At 37.8% G+C, this 25,898-nt stretch overlaps 1 protein-coding gene across 3 annotated transcripts in view; it reads left to right on the top strand.

Moving 5' to 3' along the window:
• Positions 1–25,898, top strand: part of SLC44A5 (solute carrier family 44 member 5) — a 393,241-nt gene that overhangs the window by 293,576 nt on the left and 73,767 nt on the right. The gene's annotated exons all lie outside the window — the stretch shown is intronic.

Below are 25,898 nucleotides of genomic sequence, written 5' to 3'. Positions count from 1 at the left end.
TTAGCTCAAACTGGCTTGGTGGTCTGGGCCACCGGAGCTCTTCCTCAGGCAGTCATTATTGCTTGAGGTAGTTTCAATGTCCATCATGAGACGTTATGCCCATAAGGTCCTTTGTCTGAGTTAAGAGCTAAGTTGGGAAGAAGAGCTTAAGGAAAATGTGGGACAAATGTTGGTGGGTACGAGCAGGTGAGCCGTAATGGCCAGGACTTGGGGTCTCGCTGGTGAGAAAATAATTTGTACAATAATCCTACTAGACTTTGTAGGAAGACTGAAATTCGAAAAGAAGTTTTTCCCACCAGTTTTTCTTAGATACCTTTTATAAGCAATTGGGAAATTTCATACCATATGACTTAGGACAAGTTGTCATTGTTATGCAGCATTTATTAGAATGCATGAAGACTCTGCTTAGTAAAAGTATAATTATAGTGGATGAATTGGATGAGTGATTTTTATCAGAAACCATTTTTTAAAATGCCTTATGAAATAGGCTTTTGGAAGGCTGAGTTCTGACTAGCTAAACGTTACAGTTAGAATTGTTTTTGCCACAGTGCCTACTGGCAAATCACTTCGCTTTTGAAAATGTGTGTCACCCAGAAGTCTTCAGTGAGTGGTAGGCTTTTCAGGGCTTCTTGGTTACCACAGATAATGACTCTGACTAGCTGAAATAAAGGAGTATGTTCTATCAAATTCCTTTCTAATGTTAATCATAACAGAAGTTTCCAATTTCCAAAAGCAAGTTTTCTATTTCTTTACCCTAAAAAAAACAAAATAAAAACATAAATTTCACATTTTTAGAAACTCTCCTCTCCTTTCCCACTGGTCCATTTCTTTTCTGGCAATACCTGGGTTTTTACTAGATCTCCTGGTTCTTCACAGCTAAATCCATTTCTGTAAAAGTTAGCATTGAATAGGTAAAAAAAAAAAAAAAAAAAAAAAAAAAAAATATATATATATATATATATATATATATATATATATATATATCAACCCTCACTTCTACCAAAAACAACAAAAATATAAGTCCCAAAACATTTTTTGTGTGCTTTCGTGTGAACGTTTGTTGTGTTCAGTCTGTTGCCCACCCATAACTTTGGAGTTTATTATTCCAAGAGATACAAATTTAAAAAATATATTCAGGAAAGTATTAAAATTCACAGAGTAGAATTATTACAGATGATCGAGAGAAACTAGAAATTTGGGCAGCAGGGTGGGTGAGGATCAAATCCTTAATCATATCAGATTGAGTTTATGACAGAGGAGCAAACTCCTACAAAATGTCCTCGTTGCCCATTGGAGACTGGACTAAGTCCTCATCTAGAGCGGTAATTCTTATTTTAACCTCAGTAACTCAGAAAATCCTAGACATTGCCAAAAAACTTTTATACTATGAAGGACAAAGAAAGCACCAGATGGTGTAAAAAACAAAACAAAACAAAACATACAACTGTCTAAATCTCTAGTTCTTAAAATAGGCTATTTTTAAAAGGATCTGTGTAACAGTAAGTTTTCTAGATCTAAGCCAATGACCTACTTATTTCTAACAAAAATGGGATACATAGTATTCCATTGTGTATATATACCACATCTTCTTGATCCATTCATCTGTTGATGGACATCTAGGTTCTTTCCATAGTTTGGCTATTGTGGACATTGCTGCTATAAACATTCGAGTACACGTGCCCCTTTGGATCTCATTAATCTCACAAAACAAACTGAGGGTTGTTGGGGGGAGGGGGTTTGGGAGAAGGGGGTGGTATTATGGACATTGGGGAGGGTATGTGTTTTGGTGAGTGCTGTGAAGTGTGTAAACCTGGTGATTCACAGACCTGTACCCCTGGGGATAAAAATATATGTTCATAAAAAATAAAAAATTATATTTAAAAAAATGGGATATAAATTGCAGCACCTAAAGATCATTCAAAGACAATCCTAGTGTAACACAGACATGTGCATTAACCTATGATTTATAACAACAATATATTGGAAACTCTACAGATATCCAGAAATGTGTGGATGATGATAAATTATGATACCTCTAATGTAATGGACCCATTAAAAATTATGTTTATGTTTTTAGGAGGTAATTCTGTTGATTTTTTTCCATTATAGTTTTTAGATTTTTTTATTGTTATGTTGGTCACCATACAGTAGTACATCATTAGTTTTTGATGTAGTGTTCCATGATAAATTGTTTGCATATGACACCCTGTACTCCATGCAATCTGTGCCCTCATTAATACCCATCACCCAGCTCACCCATCCCCTCAACGCCCTCCTTTCTAAAACCCCCAGTTTGTTTCCCAGAGTACATAGTCTCTCATGGTTTGTCTCCTGCTCTGATTTCTCTCCCTTTGTTTTTCCCTTCCTTCTCCTAATGGCCTCCATGTTATTCCTTATGTTCCACAAGTAAGTGAAACCATATGATAATTGACTTTCTCTGTTTAACTTATTTCACTCAGTATAATCTCCAGTCCCATCCATGTTGATGCAAAAGTTGGGTATTCATCCTTTCTGATGGCTAACTAATATTCCATTGTGTATATGGACTGCATCTTCTTTATCTGTTGAAAGGCATCTAACCTCTTTCCACAATTTAGCTATTGTGGACATTGCTGCATTGAACACTGAGGTGCATGTGACACTTCTTTTCACTATATCTGTATCTTTGAGGTAAATACACAGTAGTGCAATTGCCGGGTCATAGGGTAATTCTATTTTTAATTCAATTTTCGAGGAAATTTCACGCTGTTTTCCCAAGTGGCTGCCAACTTGCATTTGCACCAACAGTGTAAGAGGGTTCTCCTTTCTCCACAATGTCTCCAATCTTTGTTGTTTCTTGTTCTGTTGATTTTTGCCATCCTAACTGGTGTAAGGTAGTTTATCAGTGTGGTTTTGATTTGAATTTCCCTGATGGCTAAGGATGATGAACACTTTTTCATGTGTCTGTTAGCCAATTTTATGTCTTTTTTGGAGAAGTGTCTGTTCATGTCTTCTGCCCATTTTTTGACTTGATTATTTGTTTTGTCTTTTTTTGGGGGGGTATTGAGTTTGAGAAGATCTTTATAGATCTTGGGTATCAGCCCTTTCTCTGTAGTGTCATTTGCAAATATCTTCTCCTATTCTGTAGGTTACCTTTTAGTTTTGTTGACTGTTTTTTTTGCTGCGCAGAAGGTTTTTGTCTTGATGAAGTCCTAATAGTTCATTTTTGCCTTTGTTGCCCTTCCCTTTGGAGAAGAGTCTTGCAAGAAGTTGCTGCAGCCAAGGTTGAAGAGGTTGCTGTGTGTGCTCTCCTCAAGGATTTTGATGGATTCCTGTCTCATATTGAGGTCTTTCATCTATTTAGAGTTTATCTTTGTGTAGAGTGTAAGAGAATGGTTGAGTTTCAGTCTTCTGTATATAGCTGTTCAATTTTCCCAGCACCATTTATTGAAGAGACTGTCTTTTTCCCATTGGATATTTTTTCTGCTTTTTCAAAGATTATTTGACCATAGAGTTGATAGTCCATATCTGGGCTCTCTATTCTGTTCCATTGGTCTATGTGTCTGTTTTTGTGCCAGTACCATACTGTCTTGGTGATCACAGCTTTGTAATGTAGCTTGAAATCAGGCAATGTGATGCCCCCAGCTTTGGTTCCCTTTTTCAGCATTTCTTTGGCAATTTGGGGTCTTTTCTGGTTCCATACAAATTTTAGGATTGTTTGTTCCAGCATTCTGAAAAATTGCCATTGTTATTTTGATTGGGATAGCATTGAAGGTATAGATTGCTCTAGGCAGCATAGACATGTTAATAATGTTTATTCTTCTGATCCGCGAGCTTGGAATGTTTTTCTATCTTTTTGTGTCTTCAATTTCTTTCATGAATGTTTTCCTAAAGTATAGATCCTTACCTCTTTGGTGAGGTTTATTCCAAGGTATCTGATGGTTTTTGGTGCTATTGTAAGTGGAATTGATTCTCTGATTTCTCTTTGCACAGTTACATTGCTAGTATATAAGAAAGCAGCTGATTAGTTTCTGGATTTTGTGTCATGACTAGAACTGCTTTCCTACTCTTGAAAATAACATTCACCTTTATTTCTCTAGTATTTTTGTGGTTCCCTTAATTTTATATTTAAATTTCTAATCTACTTAGAATTTCTGTTTTGTAAATGGACTGAAGTAGGAATCCAAATTTTTTCTAACTGCAGATGCAATTATCTGAGAATAGTTGGTAGTTGGTTGAGCAATATGTTTTGCCCACTGATTTCTGATACCATAACTATCATGTAATAATTACATAATACATGATAAATTTATAGTTTTAAGCATCTCAATTGTTTTAATTCTTATAATAGATGTATATTAATATGAAAATTTATGAAGGAGGTTTAAATGATGGTTAGTTTTTAATCATAAATGAAAATATTTATGAGAATGTCAGATTTCAATCACTTAAACAGTGTGGAACTATCATAGAAATAGGCAGAAAGCAGTAAATACATTTATAAATATAAATTTGGAATGTGATAAAGGTAGGATTTTGAATCAGTAATAAAGATGAATTGTTAAATAGTACTGGATTAATGGAAATACTATTCAAAAATTAGATATTTATCTCCTACCTTACACCAAAATGAATACTGAAACACTGAAGATTTTGTACATAAAATATACAATAAAAGAAGTAACAGAAGAAAACATAGAAGTATGTTTATAGAATTATGGGTAAGAAAGTCTATCTAAAAATATATTGCCACTATGTTACCACTTAACTCATTATATACAAAGTTAAAAGATAAGTGGCAGTCCAGAAAAAAATATTTTCAATGTATGTATCTAACAATGGGTCAATAGCTTTATTATATGAACTGTGTGACAAAATCAAAGAGGAAAAGAATAATTCAAGATCAATGCTGGCAAAAGTCATAAACAGAAAATAACATAATGGCCAATAATCATACGAGACATTGTTCAACTATAGTTAAAGAAATGCAAATTAATACTTTTTTTGTTTATTAGGTTGTCAGATTTAAAAACATTAAAATTTTACAGTGCTAAACAGTAAGGGGGGGGGAAGCATCTCATTTTCCACTGTGGAATTAAATATAATATATGAAATGAAATATAATATTTATCAAAACTGTGGTATCTAAATGTGGTGTTTCCCTCTCAGGAGAAGGAAGGTGGGGGGCACCAGATGTGAGGCTACTATTAGGTGGAAGCCAGTGGTACTGGCAGTAGCAAGAATTCACCTGAGGCAGGGGTGCTTGGGTGGCTCAGATGTTTCGGCATCTGCCTTTGGCTCAGGTCATGATCTGCAGGTCTTGGGATGGAGCCCTCCAACAGGCTTCCTGATCAGTGGGGAGCCTTCTTCTCCCTCTCCTTCTGCCCCTCCCCCTGCTGTTTATTGAATACATCTCAAGAGAGCTGCAGGCCAGACAGATCTGCAAGGAAGGTAGTGAGTGGGGGCTGTTTTTAAAGGGGGAAGGTGAGGAGGTATGGAAACGTGAACTTCCCTGTTTTGGTAACTGTGGCTGGTTGTAAGTGGCCCATGGGTTATCTCTAACCTATGGACCTTTTGAGGTGGGTCCCCAGAAGGGTCACTTTGGGCCCTTCTGCCTTGATCGAGTTTCCATTGCCCAAGCCTGTTGTCTAAAATTAGCTTCTCCTCAATACTCATCAAATTTGTATATTTTTTCTGATTCAGCAGTTTTCCTCCTAGAAACTTATCTAGTGGAAATTTGCATAAAATTTCCTAATGTTACAGCGATACAGGTACTATGAAATAGTAGTAAAAAAGTGGGAACAGCTTACATGACCATCAATAGAGATTAATTAAATAAATTATAGAACAGCCTTTGATAAAGCGTTGCATATTTACCAGTCCTAAAAACCTTGAACATAAACTGGTAAAATATCATTAAAATAACACACACACACACACGCATGCACACATTTCTGTTGTAAAATGAAATGCATCTATGTTAGGATGTGTAATTAATTTAAGAACCCCAAACGAAACAGTCCAGGAAATTCTTGTTAGATTATAACAGAATATTTGTACTAAGTTAGTGTCACGATGTACTTACAACAACTTTTAGATTCTCAGCTCTCAAAGACCTTCCTTATAACTAAGCTTAAATTTCATGTTTAGAAATGGCATGATAATATTTGGGATGTAGAGTTTGTCCATTTTGTGTTTTGTTTATCCATGCTTAACCAAAAGGACTCTTGGAGAAGCACTGGAGTTTTCTAAAATGTTGAAACAGATAAGACAGAGACCTCAAAGGAAAACAGAGTTCTCTGTTGATGTAACTTTCTCTGCCTATTGAGTTTCAGGGAAGTTATTCCTGATACTTGCATATGTTCCTGTTCTTTGGGATTTCCACTCAATTGATTTTGATGCCACCTTCTGGCTACTACAAAAACTTCAGCTTATAGAAGTGTTTTGAACATGGATGCAGCACAGTTACCAAATCAGAGGGAAATACCATCCCTAGTATGTGATTCAGTTAGAGACACAGGTAAGATTAAGAGCAAAACTCTTCCGTTTAAGTTTTGGCATCTAAGTCAAGCAAGAAAACTTGTCTTCAGTTTACTGTAGAACCTCTCCTAAAATAGCAAGAAATTCTCACCAATTTGTTGGAACACACTACAAGCCCAGATATATTACTTGATTTAATTTTAAAAATCTATATTGATATAACAGGTATAATATATACATGTAAAGATAAACTGAATATTACTGAAAAGCTTATAAAGGCAATAAAAGCAATGGTTTTCTGTCCTATGACTCCTTACTGACAATTTCAATCCAGAGACCCTCTCTTCTTTCTCTGGTTCACTTAGTGAATTCAGGCTGCTATAACAAAATACGATAGACTGGGTGGCTTGTGAATGACAGAAATTCATTCCTTACATTTCTGGGGACTGGAAGTCCAAGATCAGGGTGCCAGTGTGGTCAGGCTCTTGGTGAGGGCCTGTTCCCCAAGGTGCAGACAGAAGTCCTCACTCTGTATCTTCAAATGGAGGAAGGGGCTCGAGAGCTCTTTGGAGTCTAAGAGCATTAATCCTGTTCATGGGAGCTCCACCCACATGACCCATTCACCTCTCAAAAGTTCTGCCTCCTAGGATTATCACATTGGGGGTTAGGGTTTCAGAATATGAGTTTGTGGCTAGACACAGGCATTCAGTCTGTAACACTGGCCTTAGTTTTCTGGTGGTTTTTTGCATAACTTTAAGTAATATGCTTATTCTTTTGTTCTGTGCTTTATTAATGTTAGAAATATGCATTAAAAAAAGTATTTACTGCCAGCCTGCTATGAAAAATGAAGATTTAACTCAGGATCTTCACCTGATCCCTTCGTCCTCCCTTGTTTGCAGTTAGATTATTACCTTTAGATTTTCATATGGTTGCTTCTGTGACTTTAAATAGTGTACTAACACCTCTATTTCTTGTTCCATTAACTTTTGTCAGTGTTTTGATTCCTCTTTATATAAAAGGAGGATATTATCCTGCTACCCTTCTCTCCCTTCCCCTTCCACTTTCTGTATTTATCTTTTACATAATCAAATTTGTTATGATGTTCAGTTCCACAACTTTAACAGGACCTTTCTTGTTCCACTGGTAGGTTGATTTTAGAAGTTGGAAGCAAAAGACTTTGTGCTATAACTCTGTAAACTTTATTCAATACCAGGCCATAACAAAGTCAGATCTTTTGCTTTATTAGTGGCTTAGTATCATCCCACATTTTAGTTTGCTTTAACATAGGATATTAACATTCTTAATTATATTTTGTTTGCCAACAAGTTTTTTTTCTTAAAAATTTTTTAACTGGCCTATAGTTGACTTATACTGTTACCTTTTATGTAATATAATAGGTAATTATATGTAAAAATGTTGACATACTGTTTCGGGTGTGCAACGTAGTGATTCAACAACTGTATACATTTCCATACGCTCACCATGTCAAGGGTAGTTACCATCTGTCCTCAGAGAAAGTTATTACAGTATTATTGACTCTGTTCCCTATGCTGTGCTTCTCATCCCTGTGACCTATTTATTTTATAACTGGAAGTATATACCTTTTAATCCTCATCTGCCTATTTTGCCTATCTCTCTGCTCCTATCCCTCTGGCAACCACCAGTTTATTCTCTATATTTATGAGTCTGTTGCTCTTTTGTTGTATTCACTTTTGTTGTGTTCACTTGTTTTGTGGCATATAAACATAATGGAATATTAGCCATTAAAAAGGAATGAAATCTTGCCATTTGCAAATAACATGGGTGGAACTAGAAGGTATTATGTGAAGTTTTTAATGAACAACCTTTATCAGGACCACAAGTTTTGCTACCCAATCACCCCATTTTTCAGAGGCCCCCCTTTTTTTTTTTTCTGAAGACAACTCTGGAGAACCTCTGTCCTTTTGTTTCACTCAGGACCTGGTAAATTTTAGATCTACTGCATAACTTTAATTTTGGGACCTGTCTACCCCATTAGATTGGATCCTGATTCTAGAGTTGCCAGATTTAGTGAACAAAAACACAGAATGCCCACTAAAATTTTAATTTCAGATAAACAACAGACACTTGTTAAAGTATGTACATGTCCCAGGTATTGTTTCCTGTTTGCGAATTCATATTCCTTGCTGACACCCTTGTTTTGATGGAGAACATTCTCGATATTCCTAGGAAAAGAAAGCACAGGAAGTATATTTCCCGAGTCCCTAGAAATAACTTTTCTCTCTTTATAGTTAATTGATGGCCTACTGAAAGATTTGTACTTATTTTATTTTATTTTATTTCTTTCCAGTGTTCCAGCATTCATGGTTTATGCACCACACCCAGTGCTCCATGCAATACCTGCCCTTTAATACCCACGACCAGGCTCACCCAACCCCCCATCTCCCTCCCCTCCAAAATCCTCAATTTGTTTCTCAGAGTCCACAGTGTCTCATGGTTTGTCTCTGCCTTCAATTTCCCCCAACTCACTCTCCTTTGAAAGACAATTTTTGTCAGAGATTTGAAGACATTTTTTTCAGTGTTTTTGAAGTCCAGTATGGCTAATGCCAGTCTGATTCACATACTTTGTGGTGACATTTTTCCTTTTGGAAAAGACATTTAAAATCATTTCTTTTTCCTTAGTGTTTTGAAATCTCACAATGTGACATAGAACTTTTTCTCTTCTTAAGTTCTTTTTTTCAGTCCCGAGTCTGTCAATTCTGGAAAACTAGGATTCTTATTAGCCCTGGAAAATTTTCTTCAGTTATTTCTTTGCTGTTTTCATTCTTTCCATTTTATTGGTTGTCTCTTTGGAATTCTGTTATTCACACCTTGGACTTCCTGGATTAATTTCTTTTCTTTTCTTTTTTTTTTTTTTTTTGTTTCACATTTTTATTTAAATATCAGTTGGTTAACATACAATGTAATGTTAATTTCAGGTGTAGTTTAGTGATTCATCACTTTCTATAATACCCAATGCTGCTCACAACCAGTGCCCATTTAACCCATCCCCCCACCCATCTCCTCTCCAGCAACCCTCATTTTGTTCTCTATAGTTAAGAGTTGGTTTTATGGGTTACCTCTCTTTTTCTCCCTTCTACTTATGTTTTGTTTGTTTCTTTCTTTTTTTTTTTTTTTAAAGATTTTATTTATTTATTTGTCAGAGAGAGAGCGAGCGAGAGCGAGCATAGGCAGACAGAGTGGAAGGCAGAGTCAGAGGAAGAAGCAGGCTCCCTGCGGAGCAAGGAGCCCGATGTGGGACTGGATCCCAGGACGCTGGGATCATGACCTGAGCCGAAGGCAGCTGCTTAACCAACTGAGCCACCCAGGCGTCCCTTATGTTTTGTTTCTTAAATTCCACATAGGACTGAACTCATACAGTATTTTTCTTTCTCTTACTGATTTATTTCACTTAGCATAATACTCTAGTTTCATCTACTTTGTTTCAAATGGCAAGATTTCATTCTTTTTAATGGCTGAGTAATATTCCTGTGTGTGTATATGTGTGTGTGTGTGTGTGTGTGTGTGTGTATACACACACCGCAAATATTCTTTATCCATTAATCAGTTGAGGAGCATTTGGGCTCTTTCCACAATTGGACTATTGTTGATAGTGCTGCTTTAAACATCGGGATGCATGTATCCCTTCAAATGAGTATTTTTCTATCTTTTGGGTGAATACCTAGTGGTACCATTGCTGGGACATAGACTAGTTCTATTTTTAACTTTCTGAGGAGCCTCCATACTGTTTTCCAGAGTGGCTCCACCAGTGTGCATTCCTACCAACGGTGTAAGAGTGTTTCCCTTTCTCCACATCTTTGCCAACATTTGTTGTTTCCTGTGTTGTTATTTTTAGCCATTTTGACAGGAATGTGGTGATATCTCACTGTAGTTTTATTTTCATTTTTCTGATGAGCAATGATACTGAGCAACTTTTCATGTGCCTGTTGGCCATCTGGAAGTCTTCTTCGGAAAAATGTCTGATCATGTCTTCAGCCCATTTTTTAACTGGATTATTTGTTTTCTGAGTGTTGAGTTTGATAAGTTCTTTTTAGATTTTAGATACCAACAGTTTATCAGATGTGTCATTTGCTAATATCTTCCTCCATTTCATTGATGCCTTATAGTTTTGTTGATTGTTTCCTTTGCTGTGCAGAAGATTTTTATCTTGATAAAGTCCCAATAGTTCATTTTTGCTTCTATTTTCTGTGCCTCCCGTGACAGGTTTAGTAAGAAGCTGCTACAACTGATGTCAAAGAGGTTATCATCAAAGAGGATTTTGCTGGTTTCCTATCTCACATTTAGGTCTTCAATCCATTTTTATTTTTGTGTATGGTGTAGGAAAGTGTCCAGTAAATGGCATTGCTTATGGTTTTCCCTATCCATTCAAAAGAGTCCCCTTTTTTTTGTAGGGCTGGTGTAGTGGTCATGAATTCCTTTAATTTTTGTCTGGGAAATTCCTTTTTTCTTTCTATTCTGTCTGATTGCCTTGCTGGATAGAGCATTCTTAGTTGCAGGTTTTTTTCTTCAGTATTTTGAAGAAAAATTTTTGAAGAAATTTCAGCCTCTTCAGGCTTACAAAATTTCTGCTGAAAAATCAGCTGATGGCCTTATGGGATTTTCCTTGTATGCACCTGTTTTCTTTTGCTGCTTTTAAAATTCTCTACCACTACTTTTTGCCATTTTAATTACTATATATCTTGGTGAGGACCTTCCTGGATTGATGTTGATGGGAGTTCTCTGGGAGTTTTGAATCTAGATTTCTGTCTCCTTTCCCCAGATTTGAGAAGTTTTCACCTATTATTTCTTCAGATAAATTTTCTAGCTCCCTTTTTTCTCTGTTCTCTTTCTAGGATTTGTATAATGCAAATGTAGATACACTGGATGGTGTCACTGAGGTCCCTAAGTCCTTTTCCATTTTGTATTATCGTTTTCTCTCACCTGTTCAGGTTGATTCCTCTCTATTAGTCTGTCCTCCAGATCATTAATTTTTTTTTTCTCCATCTCCTCTAGTCCACTATTTATTCCATTTAGTTTTTTTTTATTTTTGTTATTTCTTCATCTCTGGTTTGTTTTTGTTTTCTGTCTCTTTGTTGAGGGTCTCATTGAATTCCTCCACTCTTTTCTCAAGTCCACTGAGTAGTTTTGTGTCCATTATTTTAAATTCTCTATTTAAGAGAAGGTATATATATATTATTTCATTACATTTAGTGCTGTAGCTATAATTTTGTCCTCTTCTTTTATTTGGAACGAGTTCGTCTGTCTCCTTAATTTGTGGAACTCTGTGTCTATTTTTATGTGTTAGGAAAGTCAGCTGTATTTCCTGCTCTTGAAAGTAATGGCCTTATAAAGGGGAGGTCCTGCAGTGCCCTGTCCTGGAATGTTCTCCATTTACCAGAACCTGGCACTTTAGGAATGTCTCTGTGTGTTGGGTGTGCCCTGCTGTGGTGGCTGAGCTGTATTTGCCTTTAGTCCAGTTATCTGCAATGGCTCTCTCCTTGTGGGCAGTGTTGTGCCCTGTGTTAGTGGACTAGTCTGCAGCCATCTTGCACTTGAGTTGAGTCAGACTAAATGTTTGCCAGAGATGCTATAGCACCGAACTGTAAGGTTCTCTCCTCTCTGCTGTCCCTTGAGAAGCTTTTGTTGGTGGGAAGGGCCAGTAGTCAGGCCAGATGTCTGCCCATCCTAACTTTGTGGCCAAATTCAGTCTGGTATGTGTGGTTATCACCCCCTTTCACCTGGGCAGGAGTCACTTTGAAGTTGTGCTGGCATCTCTCAGGGCTGCTTGCACATTGCCAGCCTCATGAGAGAACTTTGAATGGTCTCTCCATGGTTGTATTGGAGGGGGCAAGTCCACAGGGGAACACAGGGGTGAGGTGCACAGTGTCAGGAAGCTTTGCTCAGGTCTGCTTGGGAGTGGCCCTAGAATAAAGGCTTGGCTGTGGAGAGGCATGTCTGCTGGAGGGCAGGGTACAGTGTTAGCAAGAGAGGATATTAAGTGTTGGCACTATGTTGGTTAGACACAGGTGTCCCTGTGTCTAAGCTGAGGGGCATTGTAAGGGGAGGAATGACACCTGTCCTCTTTTGTTCTTGGTGAAATCCCCCCAAATCCCTGCCCTTCCAGCCTTCACTCCCAGATTAGTAAACAAATCTCCATCCTGTGTATCCCAAGTGTTTTTCAAACTGCTGCTTCTATACTATACCTTAGTGGGACTATTTGTTATGCTATCTTTTTAAGGGTGGGGAGTCCGTTTCCTCCTGTCTTCCAGGCTCTCCCAGCTCTTCCAGAGTCCACCCTGATGACTTTTACAGTTCCAGGTATTAAGCCCCAGTGACTGTCAAAACTCACAAAACTCATTCTGTCTGGTTTTTAAAGTCAAATGCTGTGGTGGTTTATCTTCTCCATGCAGATTCTCTATGCCTGGGATACCTGGTTTACTTGCATTGTCCCTCTGGGGACAGTCCTGTGGGTCTGTTTAACTCCTCTCTGTATCTCTGTTCTTCCTACCCCCTTCAGGGTGACCTCTTCTTTACATTTAGCTTTGGAGAATCTGTTCTGCCAATCTCTTGGTCATTTTCTGGATTATTTATACTGATGGGGGTGTTCTCTTGTATCCATGGGATGTGGGGAGCTTAGGGTCTTCTTACTCTTCCATTCTCCTCATTTTTTTCATCTTTAAAGGCTTTATCCTCTATTCCTTTGTAATATTATAATATTTTTATTTTATGGACAGTCTGCTTGAATTACCTTGAAAATACTGGATTTTCTTTCAAGGTCCATACTATGGACTAAATTATTTTGTTTCATTCAGCATCAGTTTTAGTTTTTTTTTTTTTTAATTTAGTCTTTCTCTTTCATATTCTGATTCCTCCTTACATTTCTGATTCTACTTGATTACCCATTATTATTTAAAAAAAAAAAAGTCACCTGTGTGAATTGGTCCCACAGCTATGTTAGTAAGTCAGCTTTCCTGTGAGACCTCTGCCCTGTAGAAGGTAATGAAGCCATGTTTGCTGTTGTATTTCACTGCAGCATGAGCTGATGGGAAGCTGGCTGTCAGGCATGTGCTTGGGAAAATGCCAGAATATGAAGGCATGTAGGCTGGGACACCAAATTCCATAAAAGCCTTTGCTAACCCCAGAAGGTTCATTCCATAATGGAGGCCTCAATTTTGCATGTTTTTCTTGGATGCTGGAATTCTAAGTGCCGAGATACGGGAAAAACAGAGAGATGCTGGTTTGTACTATAGCTCTGTACTTTGGTGATCAGCCACATTTTTCATTTTCAACTCCGAATCCAGCATCTCGTGATTTCTAACAGGGAAGTTGTATTTCACCCTTTCCCTTCCCCTCTGTGGTGCATTCATCACTCAACATACTCTCATATGCTTTCCATCTTCCAGAAATTGTTGAACTCTCATACAGTTGTGAACAGATCCTGTCTTTCCCACTTTCAGCTGGTGTGGTGAGGTTTATTCCTTTTTGTACTTCCATTCTTTTATTTCTGTGAGTCTCAGGAAAGAGGAGAGAAGGCTTAAGTGCATGGTACATCATTTTAAACTAGTAGTTTGCAGTTGATTTTACTTTGTTTTTTCTTGATGGAAATATAGTTTGTTAGTTACTCCCTCATTCACTCTCATGGCATTGCTCAGTTGCAACCACCATCCCCAAGGCTGTACCTGAGAAATATGAGGTTCACTGAAGTTTGTTTTTGTTTTCTAAGATTTATTTTAGAAAAAGAGTACATGGGTGGGGGAATTGCAAAGAAAGAGCACAGAACTCAATGTGGGGTTCTGTCCCAGAAACCTGAGATCATGACACTGAACTGAAATCAAGAGTCAGGGGTACCCCATGAGGTTCATTAATGTTTAAAGATATCAGACAGACCAGGGTTGAATGTAGATTTGTACTGGGAATCTAAGGATGTTTCTTTCTTTCTTTCTTTCTTTTTTTTTTAAGATTTTATTTATTTAACAGACAGAGATCACAACACAAGTAGGTAGAGAGACAGGCAGAGAGAGAGGAGGAAGCAGGCTCCCTGCTGAGCAGAGAGCCCGATGCGGGGCTCGATCCCAGGACCCCGGGATCATTACCTGAGCCTAAGGCAGAGGCTTTAACCCACTGAGCCACCCAGGCGCCCCTCTAAGGAGGTTTCTAAGATGAAACAACATTTTACTCTGGAGTTATTCTCATTCATTCAGCAACACTTAATAAATATCTAGAATGGGCCAAGTACTAGGATAAGTGTTGGAAAAGTGGGATATAAAGGTGAAAGAGGTATAAACCTTACCCTTGACAATAGCATAATCTGGTGAATAACTTGAGCTTTTGTAGCATTTTGCCATTTGTAAATCAATTTTACCTATAGGGGACTCTTGACACTTAGTGATTTACCATTCACAGTTTTAATTACTCCGAAGGAACTCCAATAATGCATGACATGCAATAATTTATTCATTTGTATAGATGCAAATTCAAATCACATGTACCACAAGACTGTGTGGATGATAGGGCTGTTTGGTGAAAGAGCAAAGTTGGCTCTTGTGGAATAATGAAGTACCTGTGTGCATACTATGTGTAAGATGATGGCAATATTCTTGAGTCTCTGAACTTGATAGAATTATAAACATGAAATGGGTTTATTTTTCCCCTATCCTTGCCTTGAACAAAGTTCTTTCAAGTCTGTCTTCTTACTTCAAGGTCTCTGGTAGATTCTGTATTTTTCCAGACCCTTTCTGTTGTTAGAGTTTAGTGTCACCCAGTTTAAACTTTGAATCTCTCTTCTTCCAATCCCCCAGCTCAAGTTTGAACTCTGAAAGGGAACTGAGAGAGGAAGAGAGGGCCTGGTCTGCTGTTTCCCTTCTCTTCCCTCTCTTTTGGTTCTGGCTCTTTCATTGTGTTATGAGGGACGGAAGGAGCAGGAGTGTCTGGCCATGGCCCTAGTCCCATGTGGCTGTTGCTACTACAGTTAAGCCATGATTAAATAGACATCAACACCTTCTTTGGAGTAAGCATCTAAAAGTTGGCTCTCTCATGGGGATTCTCTGGGGGAAACTCCTTACTAAATAGTACTTCAATTTGAGAGATCAACTCTGGCTTGTCACCCCCCAAACCCCTTCAGCTCCATCTCTGGTGATGCACCTTCTGTCTCTTGGTGTCAGATGAGGTATCACCAGGGAAGTACAAACCCATTTACTTGATTCTACATCCTTCCGTAAGAGGCTACTTCAGGGCTCCCCTCTTTCTGTGCCATTGGCTTTTCTAACCCTCTGTGGTCTCTTCGGGTTTCATTTCTCACTTCTAAAATGGGCACAAAGTAAGTCGGCCACAGAAGAGATGTACAATTGAAAATGAGATGCTGGTCTGCCCTTCCTATAGGTACCTTCAGTTTTTATGAGAGGTTCTCTCAGAGCCCTCTGCAATTTGGAATTGGGAAAAAATTCACCCATTCTAGGGGAGGAAGAAGGTAGAAATGATGCAAGAATCTAGCCAATATTTATTGCGGAGAGCTTTCTTTATTTTTACATTTGGATCCTACTTGGCAATTCTGAGTCAACAATCTATTATACATTCTGCTGTGTATGCAGTTACATTAATTAATGGGGACTTAACAAATGCTTGAATGTTTAGGGCTGTGTTTCTCAAGGTATGGTTTATAAACCACTAGTATCTAAATCTGGGAAGGAAGTGGAGGGAAGATGGCAGAACAATAGGGCCCTTGTTTCATCTGGTCCCTTGAATTCAGCTAGATATCTATCAAATCATTCTGTATGTCTGAAAACTCAACCTGAGATCTAAGAAAAGAATGGCTGCAATTCTACAAATAGAAAATCGCCACTTTCTGCAAAGAGAAGTATGGAGGTGTGGCGAAGTTAATCTTAACCGTCATATTGGAAGAAAAACTGTAGGGAGAGGGAGCCTCTGTAAACTGACAACTGGAAAGTGATATAGCAGCAGAGCATAAAATTGGAACTTTTGGAAGTCTTCTCAGGTGAGTGACATTTCTGCCTAAAAGGTGTTCAGGCGGTGAAGTGGGGCAGAAAGATAGGTAGGACAGTGTGGTCTCAGGATCCCCAGGGTCACAGAAAGAATGGGGGTGCCTGAGTGCAGCAGAGTTCCCAAGCATTGGAGCAGGAAACCAGCTATCATTAGCAAGCCCCAGAGTGGCCTCTCAACTAGGTGGGAGGCCAGTCCTGGGAGGACTGGTACACTGCAGGAGTCTGTGGGCACTGCAAGAGTCTGTGGAGTTTGATGTACAGAAAAGTGATTACCTGCTTTTCCCTGAGAGTACACTGAAGAGTGGGGGCCACAACCATTCAGCCCAGGGGCTCTGGAGATAGGGTTGTCACCATTTTTTTTTTTCCCCAATCTAAAATGGCATGAAAAGCCTTCAGGGAACAAAAGCCACTTAGAGCAACCCAGAGCAACTTATACTGAGCCCAGCCCCCTGGCAGGGGGTGGTATAAGTCTGCCCAGGAAAAGACACCTGAGAATCAGCACAGCAGGCTCCTCCCATGGAAGATCAGCAGAAATATCAGGCAAATACAAAGTTTATGGATCACACAGAATGAAAAGCTCCTGCAGTAGGGGAAAATATATATAGAATTTGAGGGTTTTTTTCTTATAGTTCTTTAATCTTTTAATTTAAAATTTTCTTTTTCTTTTGTTTTTCTGTTTTTCCCTTCCTTTAATTTCTTTGCAGTGTAAAAGAATTCATTGTTTATGCACCACACCCAGTGCTCCAGCAATACACGCCCTCCATAATACCCACCACCAGGCTCCCCCAACCTCACACCCCCCACCCCTTCAAACCCTCAGATTGTTTTTCAGAGTCCATAGTCTCTCATGGTTCATCTCTGCCTCCAATTTCCCTCAACTCCCTTCTCCTCTCCATCTCCCCACATCCTTCCTATTATTTCTTAATGCTCCACAAATAAGTGAAACCATATGATAATTGACTCTCTCTGCTTGACTTATTTCACTCAGCATAATCTCTTCCAGTCCCGTCCACATTGCTACAAAAGTTGGGTATTCATCCTTTCTGATGGAGGCATAATACTCCGTACTATATATGGACCACATCTTCCTTATCCATTCATCTGTTGAAGGGCGTCTTGGTTCTTTCCACAGTTTGGTGACCGCGGCCATTGCTGCTATGAACATTGGGGTACAGATGGCCCTTCTTTTCACTAGATCTATATCTTTGGGGTAAATACCCAGTAGTGCAATGGCAGGGTCATAGGGAAGCTCTATTTTTAATTTCTTAAGGAATCTCCACATGGTTCTCCAAAGTGGCTGCACCAACTTGCATTCCCACCAACAGTGTAAGAGGGTTCCCCTTTTTCCACATCCCTTCCAACAGTTGTTGTTTCCTGTCTTGCTAATTTTGGCCATTCTAACTGGGTGTTAAGGTGGTATCTCAATGTGGTTTTGATTCGAATCTCTCTGATGGCTAATGATGATGAACATTTTTTCATGTGCATTAGCTATTTAGATGTCTTCATTGGAGAGGTGTCTGTTCATGTCTTCTGCCCATTGCTTGACATGATTATCTGTTTTGTGTGTGTTGAGTTTGAGAAGTTCTTTATAGATCCTGGATATCAGCCTTTGTCTGTACTGTCATTTGCAAATATCTTCTCCCATTCCATGGATTGCCTCTTTGTTTTGTTGACTGTTTCCTTTGATGTGAAGAAGCTTTTGATCTTGATGAAGTCCCAAAAGTTCATTTTTGCTTTTCTTTCCTTTGCCTTTGGAGACATATCTTGAAAAAAGTGACTGATATCGAAGAGGTTACTACCTATGTTCTCCTCTAGGATTCTGATGGATTTCTGCCTCACTTTGAGGTCTTTTATCCATTTTGAGTTTATCTTTGTGTATGGTGTAAGAGAATGGTCAAGTTTCATTCTTCTACATATAGCTGTCCAATTTTCCCAGCACCATTTATTGAAGAGACTGTCTTTTTTCCACTGTATATTTTTTCCTGTTTTGTCAAAGATTATTTGACCATAGAGTTGAGGGTACATATCTGGGTTCTTTACTCTGTTTCACTGGTCTATGTGTCTGTTTTTATGCCAATACCGTGCTGCCTTGGTGATCACAGCTTTGTAGTAAAGCGAGAAATCAGGCAATGTGATGCTGCCAGTTTTGTTTTTGTTTTTCAAAATTTCCTTAGCATTTGGGTCTCTTCTGATTCCATACAAATTTTAGGATTATTTACTCCAGCTCTTTGAAAAATACCAGTGGAATTTTAATCAGAATGGCATTAAAAGTATAGGTTTCTCTAGGCAGTATAGACATTTTAATAGTGTTTATTCTTCTGATCCAAGAGCATAGAATGGTCTTCCATCTTTCTGTATCTTCTTCAATTTCTTCATGAGTGTTCTGTAGTTTTTTGAGTATAGATCCTTTACCTCTTTCAGAGGCATCCTATGGTTCTTGGTGCTATAGTAAATGGAATCATTCTCTAATTTCCCTTTCTATTTTTTTCATTGTTAGTATATAAGAAAGCAACTGATTTCTGTACATTGACTTTGTATCCTGCCACGTTACTGAATTGCTGTATGAGTTCTAGTAGTTTGGGGGTGCAGTCTTTTGGGTTTTCCATATAAAGTATCATCTCATCTGTGAAGAGAGAGAGTTTGACTTCTTCATTGCCAATTTGGATACCTTTATTTCTCTTTGTTGTCTGATTGCTGTTGCTAGGACTTCTAATACTATGTTGAACAAGAGTGGTGAGAGGGGGCATCCTTGTCATGTTCCTGATCTCAATGGGAAGGCTGTGAGCTTTTTCCCATTGAGGATGATATTTGCTGTGGGTTTTTCATAGATAGATTTTATGAGGTTGAGGAATGTTCCCTCTATCCCTATACTTTGGAGCATTTTAATCAGGAACAGATGCTGGATTTTGTCAAATGCTTTTTCTGCATCAACTGCGAGGACCATGTGGTTCTTCTCTCTCATTTATTGATTTGTTCTATCACATTGATTGATTTGTGAATGTGCAACCATCCTTGCAACCCAGGGATAAATCCCACCTGGTCATGGTGGATAATCTTTTTAATGTGCTGTTGGATCCTATTAGCTAGGATCTTGTTGAGAATCTTAGCATCCATATTCATCAGGGATATTGGTCTGAAATTCTCCTTTTTGGTAGGGTCTTTGCCTGGTTTGGGAATCAGGGTAAGCCTGGCTTCATAAAAAGACTCTGGAAATTTTCCTTCTGCTTCAATTTTTTGAAACACCTTCAAAGAGGTGTTATTTCTTCTATGAAATAGGTGTTATTTCTTCTATGAAAGTTTGGTGGCATTCCCCAGGGAATCCATCAGGGCCCGGGCTATTGTTTTTCGGAAGGTTTTTGATCACTGCTTCAATCTCATTACTAGATATCAGTCTATTCGGGTTGTCAATTTCTTCCTGGTTTAATTTTGGAAGTTTATAGTTTTCCAGGAATGCATCCATTTCATCTAGGTTGCTTAACTTATTGACATATAACTGTTGATAATAACTTCTGATGATTGTTTCTATCTCCTTGGTGTTGGTTGTGATCTCTCCCTTTTCATTCATAATTTTATTAATTTGGGCCTTCTCTCTTTTCTTTCAGATTAATTTGGCCAATGATTTATCGATCTTATTGATTCTTTCAAAAAACCAGCTTCTAGTTTCGTTGATGTGTTCTACTCTATTTCTCGTTTCTATCTCATTGATCTCTACTCTAATCTTGATTATCTTCCTTCTTGTGTGTGGAGTTGGCTTAATTTGTTGTTAATTCTCCATTCTTTGAGGTAGAGAGACAGCTGGTGTGTTCTGGAATTTTCATTTTTTTTGAGGGAGGCTTGGATGGCTATGTATTTCCCCCTTAGGACTGCCTTTGCTGTATCCCATAGGTTTTGGACCAAAGTTTATTCATTCTCATTGGTTTCCATGAATTGTTTAAGTTCTTCTTTGATTTCCTGGTTGATCCATGCATTCTTAAGCAAGGTGGTATTTAACTTCCAGGTATTTGAGTTCCTTCCAAACTTTTCCTTGTGGCTGAGCTCCAGTTTCAAAGCCCTGTGATCTGAGAATATGCAGGGAATAATCTCAATCCTTTGGTATTGGTTGAGCCCTGATTTGTGATCCAGTATGTGGTCTATTCTGGAGAAGGTTCCATGTTCTCTTGAGAGGAATGAGTATTCTGTTGTTTTAGGGTGGAATGTTCTGTGTGTACCTATGAGGTCCATCTGGTCCAATGTGTCATTCAATGCTCTTGTTTCTTTATTGATTTTCTGCTTCGATGATCTGTCTATTACTGAGAGTGGTGTGTTAAGATCCCCTGCTATTAATCTATTCGTATCAATATGGCTCTTTATCTTGATTAACAGCTGTCTTATGTAGTTGGCTGCTTCCATATTGGGGGCATAAATAATTACAATTGTTAGATCTTCTTGGTGGATAGACCCTTTAAGAATGATGTAGTGTCATTCTGTATCTCTGAATATAGTCTTTAGTTTAAAATCTAATTTACCTGATATGAGAATCGCTACCCCAGCCTTCTTTTGAGGCCCATTGGCATGAAAGACGCTTCTCCATCCCTTCACTTTCAGTCTGGGTGTATCCTTGGGTTTGAAATGGGTCTCTTGTAGACAACATATGGATGGGTCCTGTCATTTTATGCAATATGAAACCCTGTGTCATTTTATGGGCACATTTAGGCCATTCACATTGAGAGTGATTATTGAGAGATACATTTTTATTGACACCTTGTTACCTGTGAAGTCTTTCTTTCTATACATTGCCTCCATATATTTCTGTTCAATGATATTCTTAGAATTTTTCCTCTTTTATAGAACCCCCCTTAATATTTCCTGCAATGTTGGCTTGGGGTCACATACTCCTTTAAACCTTGCTGGTCTTGAAAGCTGTTTATCTCTTCATCCATTTTGAATGTCAGTCTTACTGGATAAAGTATTCTTGGCTGCATGTTCTTCTCATTTAGTGCCCTGAATACGTCTTGCCAGCCCTTTCTCTGTTTTTCCTTTTCAACTAGCTTCTTTTTTCAACTCCTTATGTCTTTTTTCAATTTTCATTTTTACATATACATTTTATAGATATATTCTTCATTTCTGGCTTCTTTTCACTGTATTCAATTTTGTGCGTGTGTGTGTGTATTTCCTTTCTTTCTTCCTTTCTTTCTTTCTGTCTTTCTTTACAGTTTTGGGATCAGATGTCTTCTAACAAACAGACAAAAGTGTATCCAGGACCATGGGTAGCACCTTGTTCTATCTGTTTGATTATAGTCTCTACTCCCACCTTTTTTTCTTTTCTTTTTTGGTTTTTAATCTCTTCTGATTTGCCTAGTGTACATTTTACTGGGGTCATGGTTGATATTTTTTTTTATTTCTTTTTGGTTCTCTTGTTCATCTGTTCCTTCTCTAGACAAAATGAGCAGAAGGAAAAATTCTCAGAAAAGAAGAACAAGAAGAAGTAATCACTGTAATAGACTTAATAAATACGGATATTGGTAACATGTCAGAGCTATAATTAAGAACAATGATTATAAGGACACTAGCTGGGCTTTAAAAAAGCACAGAAGACATAAGAGAATCCCTTTCTGGAGAAATAAAAGAATTAAGCCTTAATCAGATTGAAAAGGTTGATGCTGAGATGCAATCAACAATGGAGGCTCTTACTGCTAGGATAAATAAGGCAGAAGAGAATAAGTGATATAGAAGATAAAATTTTGGAGAATAAAGAAACTGAGCAAAATAGAGATAACCAAATACTGGACCATGAGGTCAGGATTCAAGAGATCAGTGATAATATAAAGCAAAACAGGATTAGAATTATTGGTATTCCAGAGGAAGAAGAAACAGAAGGGCAGAAGGTAGGTATCTTTGAGCAAATTATAGCTGAGAACATCTCTAATCTGGGGAAGGATATAGGCATTCACATCAAGGAGGCAAAGAGAATCTCCCTTAAAATCAATAAATATATATCAGCACCCTGACAAATAACAGTGAAGCTTGCAAATTTCAGAGATAAAGAGAAAATCTTGAAAGTAGTTTGAGACAAAAGGTCCTTAACCTACTAGGGTAGAAACATTACACCAGCAAAAAACTTATCCACAGATATTAGGAAGGCTAGAAAGGGCTGAGATGACATGCTCAGGGTACTAAATGAGACAAATATAAAGCCAAGAATACTTTATCCAGCGAGGTTGTCATTCAGAATGGAAGGATAGCTAAAGAGCTTCTAGAACAAACAGAAACTAAAAGAATTTGTGATCGTTAAACCAGCCCTGTAAGAAATATTAGAAGAGACCTTTCAAGTGAAGAGAGAGCCCAGAATTAACATTGACCAGAAAGAAACAGAGGCAATACACAGAATCAGTGATTTTACAGGTAATACAATGGCACTAAATTCATATATTTCAATAGTTACTCTGAATGTAAATGGGCTAAATGCTCCAATCAAAAAACACAGGGTATTAGACTGAATAAAAAAGCAAAACCCATTGATATGCTGTCTGTAGGAGACTCATTTTAGACCTGAAGACCCCTCCAGACTGAAAGAGAGTGGAGAACGATTCATTATGCTAATGGACATCTTTTAAAAGAAAGCTAGGGTTGAAATCCTAATGTCAGACAAACTAGATTTTAAACCAGACTGTCGTAAGGGATAAAGAGGGATACTATATCATACTTAAAGTGTCTATCCAACAAGAAGATCTAATAATTATAAATATTTATGTGCCCAACATGTGAGCAGCCAATTCTATCAACCAATTAATAACAAAATTAAACACATTGATAATAATACAATAATAGTAGGGTATTTTAACACCCGACAGATCATCTAAGCAGATTAACAAGGAAACAAGGGCTTTGAATGACACACTGGACCAGATGGACTTCACAGATATATACAGAGCATTCCATCCTAAAGCAACAGAATACACATTCTTTCTGAGGGCACATGGAACATTATCCAGAATAGATCACATACTGGGTTACAAATCAGGTCTCAATAGGTAATGAAAGATTGAGATTATTCCTTGCATATTTTTAAGCCACAGGGCTTTGAAACATGAATTCAATCACAAGAGGAAATTTGGAAGGAACTCAAATACTTGGAGGTTAAAGTACATCCTATCAAAGAATGCATGGATCAACCAGGAAATTAAAGAAGAATTTTAAAAATTCATGGAAACAAATGAAAATTAAAGAACAAACAAACAAACAAAAACAACCCTGTTCAAAATCGCTGGGATACTGTAAAGGTGGTTCAAAGTGAGGAAGTACATAGCAATACAAGCCTTTCTCAAGAAATTAGAAAAGTATGAAATACACAAGCTAACCTTACACCTAAAGAAGCTGGAGAAAGAACAGCAAATAGGGCCTAAATCTAGCCAGAGATGAGAAATAATAAAGATTGGAACAGAAATCAATCAAATTAAAACCAAAGGAGCAGTAGAACAGAAGAACAGTAGAAGCTGGTTTTTTGAAAGAATTAATAAGATTGATAAACCTCTAGCCAGACCTATCAAAAAGAAAAAAAAAAGCCCAAATTAATAAAATCATGAATGGAAGAGGAGAAATCATGACCAACACCAAGGAAATAGAAATTATAAGAACATATTATGAACAACTATACACCAAAAAGCTAGGAAACCTGAAAGAAATGGGTGTGTTCCTAGAGATGTATAAACTACAAAAACTGAACCAGAAAGAAAGAGAAAACATGAGCAGACCCATAACTAGTAAGGAAATTGAAGCAGTAATAAAAAAGTCTCCCAGCAAACAAGAGGCCAGGGCCAGATGGTTTCCCAGGGGAATTCTACCAAGCATTTAAAGAAGACTTAATACCCATTATTCTGAAACTTTTTCAAAAAACAGAAATGGAAAGACAACTTCCAAATTCTATGAGGTCAGTATTACCCTGATCCCAAAACCAAAGACCCCACCAAAAAGAATTACAGACATGTCCCTGATGAACACGGATGCCAAAATATTCACCAAGATATTAGCCCATAGGATCCAACAGTACATTAAAAGGTCCTGGTCACCAAGACCAAGAGAGATTTATTCCTGGGCTGCGAGAGTTGTTCAACATCTGCAAATCAATCAGAGTGGTATGCTACATTAATATTAAGTAATATAGATATTTGTAAATGACAAATCAAATAATTGATTTGCAAATCAATTTTCAAATGACAAATCAGATAAAGGGCTAGTATCCAAGATCTATAAAGAACTTATCAAACTCAACACCAAAAGAACAAATAATCTATCAAGAAATGGGAAGAAGGCTGAACAGACATTTCTCCAAAGAAGACCTAAAAATAGCCAACAGACACATGAAAAAATGTTCAACATGATTTGGCATCAGGGAATAACAAATCAAAACCACAATGAGATACTACCTCACACATACTGGGTCACACTCAGAATGGCTAAAATTAAGTCAGGAAACAACAAATGTTGTCAAGGATGTGGAGAAAGGGGAACCCTCTTACATTGTTGGTGGGAATGCATGCTCGTACAGCCACTCTGGAAAACAGTATGGATGTTCCTCAAGAAGTTAAAAATAGATCTGCCTGAGACACAGCAATTGCACTACTAGGTACTTACCCCAGAGATACAAATGTAGTGATCTGAAGGGGCACATGTACCCCAATTTTATAGAAGTCCACAATAGCTGAACTATGGAAAGGGCTGAGAATGTCCATTGACAGATGATTGGATAAAAAAAGATGTGGTGTATACATATACATGCACACACATGTGCGCACACACACACACACAAACACTCACAGAGGAATATTACTCAGCCATCAGAAAGGATGAATACCACCATTTACATGATGTGGTTGGAACTGGAGGGTGTTAGGCTGAGTGAAGTAAGTCAGAGAAAAGACAATTATATGGTTTCATTCATATGTGGAATATAAGAAAGAGCATAAAGGATCATAGAGGAAGTGAAGAAAAACTGAATGGGAAGTAATCAAAGGGAGAAAAACTATGAGAGACTCTAAACTATAGGAAACAAACTGAGGGTTGCTGGAGGGAAGGGGGTGAGGGATGGGCTAACTAGGTATTGGGCATTAGGGAGGGCATGTGTTGTGATGAGTACTGGGTATTACAACTGATAAATTATTGAACTCTACATCTGAAATTAATGATATATTATATGTTGGCTATTCAAATTTACATAAAAGTAATTAGAAGAATAAATCCACTGGGGAGAATAGGGGGAAAAATGTGAATTCCAGAATTCTCAAGGGTTGAGGAAGAGTCAGGAATCATGATTTTCAACAAAGATTTCAAATTTTAGAAATATATATTGGAGTTGGACAGCCACTTGTCTTGAGTTCACTACATATTCTCTTATGTCCTTCCAACACAACTGTGAAGTTAGTAGGGCTGATATTATCCCCCATTGTA

The sequence above is a fragment of the Mustela putorius genome, unplaced genomic scaffold (genome assembly GCF_011764305.1).
Source record: "Mustela putorius furo isolate JIRA1106 unplaced genomic scaffold, ASM1176430v1.1 tig00003853_pilon_pilon_pilon, whole genome shotgun sequence".
Taxonomy (NCBI): domain Eukaryota; kingdom Metazoa; phylum Chordata; class Mammalia; order Carnivora; family Mustelidae; genus Mustela; species Mustela putorius.
Note: the sequence above shows the minus strand (reverse complement) of the source record. Positions and strands in the feature narration are given on the sequence as shown.